The sequence below is a fragment of the Hemiscyllium ocellatum genome, unplaced genomic scaffold (genome assembly GCF_020745735.1).
Source record: "Hemiscyllium ocellatum isolate sHemOce1 unplaced genomic scaffold, sHemOce1.pat.X.cur. scaffold_1918_pat_ctg1, whole genome shotgun sequence".
In the NCBI taxonomy this organism is placed as follows: Eukaryota; Metazoa; Chordata; class Chondrichthyes; order Orectolobiformes; family Hemiscylliidae; genus Hemiscyllium; species Hemiscyllium ocellatum.
The window spans coordinates 7,850-16,747 of NW_026867913.1; the positions used below are offsets into that span (position 1 = coordinate 7,850).

General features: G+C 43.9%; 1 long non-coding RNA gene across 1 annotated transcript; it reads left to right on the forward strand.

The window, feature by feature from the left end:
• Nucleotides 1–216: 216 nt before the first annotated feature.
• On the forward strand, nt 217–3,745 carry LOC132810766 (uncharacterized). Its single transcript, XR_009643071.1, has 3 exons — nt 217–655; nt 920–1,026; nt 3,675–3,745. It is a non-coding gene; the product is annotated as an uncharacterized LOC132810766 (long non-coding RNA).
• The last annotated feature ends 5,153 nt before the right edge of the window (nt 3,746–8,898 follow it).

Consider the following 8,898-nt stretch of genomic DNA (forward strand, 5'->3'; position numbering starts at 1 on the left):
CATCTGCAGTCATTGTTGTTACCTCCCATCACATGACCCAACATCTCAGCACAAGCAGGACACACTGCGCATGCTCCAGCCAACAGTGACCCCGGGTGATTGATGTCAGCACCGGACCAATGAAAAGACGGTGGGCGGAGCTGGAGGACCTAGCGGGAGGTTGATCCTCCAACCAATCACAGTCAATGAGGGGCGGAGCTAAAGTAAACCATGTGATCACCCTCGCGCCCGTCACAGAGTCGCTGTAATTAAAGCTCGGGAAGTTATGGAGCGAAAGGATACGGTAAAAAAGAAATAAACAAGGAAACGGGAGAAAAACTGTGTTGCTATGAGCTGAAAGGTTTTATTAAAAAAACTGTGCACGTCGGAAAACACAAATTTGAACGTCTCAGTCCCGTGTTTGCAGTAAATGGGGATTTGCCTCAGCGGCTGCAGGCCTGAGTGAGCGCCGCCATCTTTATTCGGGACAACGATTCACTGGACACGTGCTGGGCCGCCATCTTTGTAGGGGGCAAGGTGCAGCCAGGCGCATGTGCAGCCTCTCTCTGGTACAGAGTCATTGTGATGACAGCAGCCAATCCTGCTCTGATTCACCTCTGGGCTCCCTCAGGACCACTTTGTCAATGTCCAGCTTCATCACTCTCCAACCATGGGGGTATGTTTGGTCTGTTTAGTACTGTATTATTACTTTTATAGACCCTTTGTAAATGAGTTTTTCACTGCGGCCCAGCCCCTGACCATGTGCTGCTCTATTATCAGATTACTTTTATCTTGAATATTTTTGACAGTCAAGAATTCTTTTTTCCAATGAGCAAGTGTATTTTCCTTCCATTTCTGACTATCAAATTCTGAACCATTTTCATTCCTTGTAATCCGTTTTGCACTCCCTAAGACATCAACTGTGTTTCTCCTTCCATAGATACCAGTGATTAATGCCAAAGCCCTGTTGCCTGGGGAGAGGGTGATGCTTGACTTTCTTGTACAGCTGCAGTTTGTGTGGTGAAGGTGCTCCCACAATGTGGTTGGGTAAGAGACATTACAGATTATTCATTACAGCAACAGTGATGATGTGAAGATAATGTCCAAATCAAGAACAGTTTGTAATTTTATTATCGTGCTTATAATTTCACAAAAATACTGCTGAGAACTTTAGATATAAGGCCAGAGATGGAGATATTAGGTCAGGTGATCAAAAGCATTGCCAAAAAGCAGGTTTTGAGGGATGTCTTAACGGTGGAAAGCAGACCTGTGAGGTTTTCTCTGCAAATTCCAGACCATAGTGCTGTCGCAACTGTAGAATCAGCCACATAGTTGAAGTAATGAATTAACAAGTCGTTGGGAGTCTCAAAGAAAATGGTTGTTGAGGTCTCAAAGGATGTGTGGTGCAGGGAGCTAGGGATGATCACAGCCAGGAATCAAATCAAGAATAAGAATTTTAAATTGTTGTTCCTTATGAATAGGATCCTTTTGACAGATGAACATGTTTGGGGAGAAGTGAGCACGTGGGCAACAGAGCTTTCAATTTTTCTTGAGATTACAGGGTGGTTGAATTTGGGAGGCTGGCCAGGAGTGTGTTTGGACAATTAAGTCTGGAGATAACACATGATGAATGAGAGTTTCAGTATATGAACTGAGATGAGGTTGGAATCAGCTAGAAATAGTTGTGTTGGAGTGGGACTGGGCTCCACTGGGATTCAGCTGGATGTCAGGTTGTGAATCAGGCAGTAACACAATCGGGAGCTGAGTGGCCCTGGTGGAGCCTAAAATGAGTGTCACTCAGCTGGCTGTCGCTGAGCAGCTGCTGATGGATAGCCCTGTTGATGACGTCTTCCATCACTTTACTTCTGATTGAGTGTGGACTGACAGAGGGAAATTGCCTGGGTTGGATTGCCCTGTGTTTTTGTGTTGAACATGCCTGGGCAATGTTCCACATTGTCGGTAGATGCCAGTGCTGGAGCAGTATGTGGCTTGATGGGTGGCAAGTTCTGGAGCACAAGCTATCCATATTATTGCCGAGAATGTTAACAGGACCCATAGCCTTTACACTACTTAACCATTTCTGGATATTGTTCGAACTAAATTGAACTGGCTTATAGCTCACATCTGTGATGTTAGGAACCACTGGAAAAGGCTGAGATGTTTCATCCCCTTTACATCTGGCTGAAGATTGCTGCATATGCTGTCATCTTATCTTTTGCATGGATGTGTGAAACCCCTCCATCAATAAGGGTGGGGATATCTTTTGTGCTTCCTGCAACAAGTTGTTTAATTGTCCATTACCATTCACAACTGGGTGTGGCACAATTGCAGAGCTCTGATCTGATCCATTGATTGTGGGATCACTTAGCTCTGTTGCTTGCTGCTGATGCTGTTTGATATGCAGATGGTCCTGTTTGGTAGCTTCACCAGGTTGGCACTTCATTTTTAGGTATGCCTGGTGCTGCTCATGGCATGTCCTCCTTACCTGTCCATTGTGATGGGTGTGCGGGATTTACAAACCCATGAGATTACAGATTATGCTGGAGTACAGTTCTGCTGTTGTTGTAATCCCACAGTGCCTCAGAGATGTCCAACTTGAGTTCCTACATCTGTCCCATTTAGCATGATGATAGAAGAACTCAACACAACGGAGGTTTTTCTCAACTTTAAGGTGAAGCTTTGTCTCCAAAAAGACTGTGGGATAACAACAGTTATCGCTCTTACCGACACTGTCATGGACAGATACATTTGCAGCTGGTAGATTCATTCTGATGAGATCTAGTATGTTTTTCCCTCTTGCTGGTTCGGTTACCGCCTGCTGCAAACCCAGTTGAGCAGCTATGTCCTTGAGGACCCGACCAGCTCAGTCAGTAATCCTGCTGCTGAGCTACTCTTGGTAGAGTACATTGAAATCCTGTACCCAGAGTAGGCTTGTTACTATGTTATTGCCTCAGTGCTTCCTCCAAGTGTTATTCAACATGGAGGAGAACTGATTCATCAGCCGTGGGAGCACGGTACGTGGTAATCAGCAGGAGCCATGAGATTTCCTGGTGTCCAAAGTTAATGCTGAGTACTCCCAGGGCAAATGGTTCCTGTGTGTACACTACTGTGCCATCACCTCTGCCTGGTCTGTCCTGCTGGTGGGACAGGACATATCCAGAGATTTCAGGAGAAAGTGAAGACTGCAGATGGAGATCAGAGTCGAGAGTGTGGTGCTGGAAAAGCACAGCAGGTCAGGCTGATGGAAGGCTTAGGCTTGAAACGTCGATTCTTTTGCTCCTCGGATGCTGCCTGACCTGTTGTGCTTTTCCATCATCAAACTCTCGATATCTAGGGATGGTGATGTTGGTGTCTGCCCATTATCTGTAAGGGATTACTCTGAGTATGACTCTGTCAGGCTGTTCCTTGACTAGTCTGTGAGACAGCTCGCCACATTTTGGCCCAAAAAAAACAGATGTTAGTGAGCAAGATGTTGCAGAGTCAAGAGGGCTGATTCTGTGGTTGTATTTCCTAATGCCCTGTTCGATGCCGAGTGGTCCATCCAGTTTCATTCCTTTGTTGAGACTTTGCAGTGATTAATACAGTGAGTAGCTGGCTGGGCCACTGTCGGGATGGCAGGATTTTTTTCGCTATTGACAATGGTTCCATGGAGATCAGGAGATTCCTAATTCCAGTTATTTTTTTCTTGAATTCAGATTCCACCATCTGCCGAGCTGGGATTCGAACGCGGACTTCAGTTGTACATTTTAATATTCTGGATAAAAGTTAAATATATTAGTTTTGTTCATTCATTTTAAATATCACTAACCCCGGTTTTGTTTCTTTGTAAAACACTGCCCATCATCCTGTCTCCTTCATCCTTCTCTCCAACAACAAGATCAAGGAGCACATTGAGTTTCTCTGTCACTAAGGCTGAGATAATCCGACCAGCTGCCTCTGCTGCTTCCCTCCCTCCCACTAGCCCACTGAGACAAACTGCCTCACATGGTGTTCCTGATTTTTGTCCCAAACTTACATCTTTCTCCAGTCTCTTGTCAAGCCTTATCGGAGCTCATCTTGATCTTTTCCTAGTCTCACTAAACTACAGACATTCCAACTCTGTTTCCTCCCCGTCACTCCCCCTGCCGCCAAATCACAGGTATTGTTCCTTGTTCTGTCTGTCTGTCTTTCCTGGTTATGTCCTTCTCATCCATTCTGCAAAAAAACTAACATTTGACCTCACCATCATTTGTAAATTCTGCTCCATCTCCACAATCCCTTTCCTTTCTGAATTCCTTGTATTTGGTGTCCCTCAAGGATGTATCCTTGGTCCCTCCTGTTTCTCACCTACATACTGCCAGGAGGTGACATCGTCCAAAAGCACAGTGTGAGGTTTCACATGTAAACACACACAATGCCCAACTCTCCCTCCCCACCATCCCTCTCCATTGCTCCACTGTTGCTCAGTTACCAAACGGCTTCTCACATTCCCACTACTCAATTAACTGCAATTTCCTCCAATGAAAAATTGCAATGGTTAAACCCATTAACTTCAGTTGCTAATACAAATTCCTTTCCCTTACTGCTGAGCCCCTCCCTCTCGCTGGGTGCAGTCTGAGGTAGAACCAGACTCTTTACAACATTGCTGTGATATCTGACCTCAAGGTGACCTTTTGATCAGACATCTACACAATCACAAACACCAGGAATTCCAATCTCTAAAATGTTGCTTGTCTGCACCTCACCCCAGCTCCATTGCTACTGAAACCCCTTACCCGTGTCGTTGTTGCCTTAAACTTGGTCAATCTGAAACAGAACCCTTGATTTCGTGACTGACCAAGAATCTGCTGGCTTTCAGTGTTTCCTGCACAATGATCCCCCTGCCTCCCATCCCTTTGTGGTGCAGCTTTCTACAGTTTCCACCATGTAAATAGCACTCTGTTCTCTTATTATCCCCTCCAAACTGACCGACTTTGCAATAGAGAAAGTGTAAAGAATTTTCACCAGAATAATCAGTTGGCTGGTCGTAAAAGAGGAGTGAGTGAAGGTCAATCTGTAGCACTGTCAGAGAAAAAGAGGCAATTGCACTGAAACGTGATGGTGATGGACAATCACGCGTTATGTTGTACACAGACACTGAGAAGATGATAAATTCCATGGCTTGTATTTTTTTATTTTAGTCGGGGTGTATGATTCTGGGAATTTAAGTGCCTCTGAGGATAAAATCTTCAGCCACATCCTGCCTTGATACCGGGATAAATCCCTCTTAACTGAGCAGGTCAGTTAACCACTATTGTTAATGTAAATACGTGATGGTATCTGTGTGGAGAATGTTTTCTTCTTATATCGGGTAGTGAATGTCAGAAATTTTCAGGTGTAAAAACGTAGGGGAGTTAGATCACTGCAAGTATTTAAAGATGAGAAAGATGGATATTTGACCTGTCAGAGAGCAGAGGGTGGGAAGAAGTGGGCATTAAAGAGGAGTTAATGCCAACGGTAGATCAGCCATGATCGCATACAATGGCTTGAGCATCCGTATTACCTACTCCTGTTTCTTATGTTCTCATTCTGTCATTGAAAAATGGATGGTTGCAATTGACCTAGAAGCGCTCTTACTGAATGTTGAGGACAGTGAGAGAAAGGTTTCTGGTGAGCCATCTGTGGGCGAGATGTTGGTCCGATATTCAAAGTGAATCTAGGACTACAACATGACCAACAAATGAAACACCAGCTCAGCGACGACACACTCTGTAAAGAGGTGTGAGGCCACTTCTGTATCCGGTCTGGGTTTCCCATCACATGTTTCAATCCACATCAAATCACACAGTGTTGAGGTACTGAATCACATCCTGTAACATTGCGGACCAGCTATTTGGAGCAAGTGGTCTCTATCTGCTCCTATTCAGGTGGTTTTAAGAACTGAATAGAACCTAGGAACATCGGACTGAGGAGCAGGAGTGGGTCATTAGACACTTTGTCATTGCTCTACCAGACAGTATGATCTGAGTGTGGTCTCCGCAGCATTTTTCTGTCTGTCCACAATTTTCCTCCATGTCTGTTAAATGTTGAACAAACCCAACTTTGAATAAATGCAAGCACCCAGGCACAATGCTAGGGAACTGCACAAAGTTAAACGACACAGGCAGCACAATTCTGGAACGCACCAGGCATTTGTCTAACAGTTTTGTTCCCATCCAATTAATTCTGCTGCAGTTCATCATTTTTTATTTATTCATGGAATGTGGTGTTGTTGATAGGCCAACATTTATGGGCCATGTTTAATTACGCTGGAAGTAGTAGTGTTGAGCTGCATCGTGAGAATTGCTTATTCCTGTTCCGACCAATGTTGGAGGGTCACTCTTCCATTTTCCAGCCCCACTTCTCCACTGGTTATAACAAATGTGAAGTGTAACCTCGGTCATTTTCTCGAAAAATGTGAGACACAGAGTCACACACATACAGACACATACACCAACGCACATGTCTGAAGACAATAAAGAATAGCGAATTGTTTTCAGAGTTTCATAGTATTTTTACTCATATCAAATGGAAAAGAGATAACGTCTCCCAATTGCTATTCTGTCTCCGACGTGATTCTACTCAAACAAGCTGCTGGTATGAAACTTCTTCCCGGAACAGATCGATTTGGCAGAATTTCCTTTCCTTCAAGCAGTGGAGCGATTCCCATGAATCCTCAATAGGAATCCTCCACATTTGTTAAAGATGACTCAGGATTTTTTTAATCTCACACTTTGCTGTCTGGAGGGACAAAGTAAGAGAACGGGAGCATCGGACTGCAGCTTACGACCATAAGATCATCGAACATCGGAACAGAAATGAGACCATTGAGCCCATCGAGTCTGATCTGCCATCCAATTACGCTGACAAGTTTCTCAACCCCATTCTCCTGCTTTCTCCCTGTAACCCTTGATCCCTTTGATACTCCAGAAGCAAACTATCTCTATCTTAAATCTACACAATGACCTGACCTCCACTGCCTTCTGTGAAAATGAATTCCATAGGGTGTCCACTCTCTGGCTGAAGACATTTCCCCTTACCTCCTTACTAAAAGGATTTCCCTGTGCTCTAAGGTTGTATCCTTGGGTCCTAGAGTCTCCTAGCAATGAAAGCCTTCTAAACATCCACATGGTGCATGCCATTCAGTATCCTGTATGTTTCAATTAGATCCACCCACATCCCTCTCAACTCCATCAAGAGCAGACCTAAAGTCTTCAAACCTTCTCATATGTTAAGCTTTTCATTGCTAGAACCATTCTCGTGTACCTGCTGTGAACCCATTCCAAGGTCAGCACATCCTTTCTGAGACATGGCGCTCAAAATAGCGTATAATACTCCACATGTGGTCTGACCAGAGCCTGATAGAGCCTTAGAAGTACATCACTGTTTTTACATTCAAATCCTTTCAAACTAAATTCCATCATTGCATTTGCATTCCTAACTACTGACTTAACTTGCAAGTGCACATTGAGAGACCTCTGGAGTTGGATTCCTAAGTCTCTTTGCATTTCAGACATCTGAATCTTCTCGGTAGTCCATGTTTTTATTCTTCCTACCAAAGTGCATGTTCCCACAATTTCCCAGTTTGTACTCCATCTGCCACTTCTTTGCCCATTATCCAAACCTATCTGCATCCTTCTTGAGCCTCCATGCCTCTTCGACGTTACCTGTCCCTATACCTATCTTTGTATCACCTTCAAACTTAACCACAATGCCTTCAGTTCCTTCCTCTTGATCGTGAATGCATAAAGTGAAACGTTGTGGTCCCGACACTGAGCCTTACGGAATACCACTTGTCACTTGCTGTCATCCTGAGAAGGACACTTTTATCGACGCTCTCTGCTTCCTGCCAGACAGCCAAACTTCTATCCATGCTAGCATCTTGCCTCTAATACCATGGGCCCTTGCCTTATTCAGTAGCCATTGTCAAAGACCTTCTGGAAGTTCAGGTGGATGACAGCCATTGGCTCTCCTTGTTCTGTGCTGCTCGTTACGTCCTCAAGGTTTTCTAGCAGATTTTCCAGGCATGGCCTCCCCTCGATGAAACCATGTTAACTTTGTCCTACTTTTCCATCCACATCCAACTATTCAGAAATCTCATCCTTCACAATGCATTCCAGGATCTTACCCAGAGCCAAGTTTAGATTAGACAATCTGATATTTTCCGTTTTTTGCTTTACTCCCTTTTTAAACAGCGGTATCACGTTAGCGATTTTCCAGTCCACTGGGAATCTCCCTGATTCGAGAGATTCCTGACAGTTCACCACCAACGCCTCCCCTGCCTCATCGGCTATCTGCCTTAGAAATCTGGAGTGGAGTCCATCTGGTCCAGTTGATTTATCTTACCTTCAGACCATTCCGTTTTTACAGCACCTTCTTCTAGGTGATGGCCACCTTACTCAAGTATGTCCACTAAGTCTTTTCAATTTTTGGGATATTACTCATGTTTTCAACCGTGAAGGCTGACACGAAGTAATTTTTCATCTCCTCAGCCATTTCCTTGTTCCACATTACTATCTCTCCTGTGTCAATTTCTAGCAATCAGATGCCCATTTTTGCCTCTCATTTGCCCTTTCCATATCGAAAGAAGCTCTTACAGTATTTCTTTATATTTAATCTTCTAACTCCTTACTCCTGTTTCTTTTTTTTGCTCTCTATTGGTCTTTACAAATGTTGCAACATGGTAGTGAACGCCTCTATTAATTAAACCAAACACTCAGGAAAGTTCAACTCACCTAGAAATCTGTTAGAATTGAATAACAGAGAACTCCCAAATTCCAGTATTTAAAGAAAATAACGCCAATTTATTTTTAACTGTAAAAGTGAACATTATTCCACAACTATTTACAACTTTAAGCAACACTCACCACACAACTGCCCCCAACTGTATAACAATATGCTGTTTCAATTAGACACTCATGA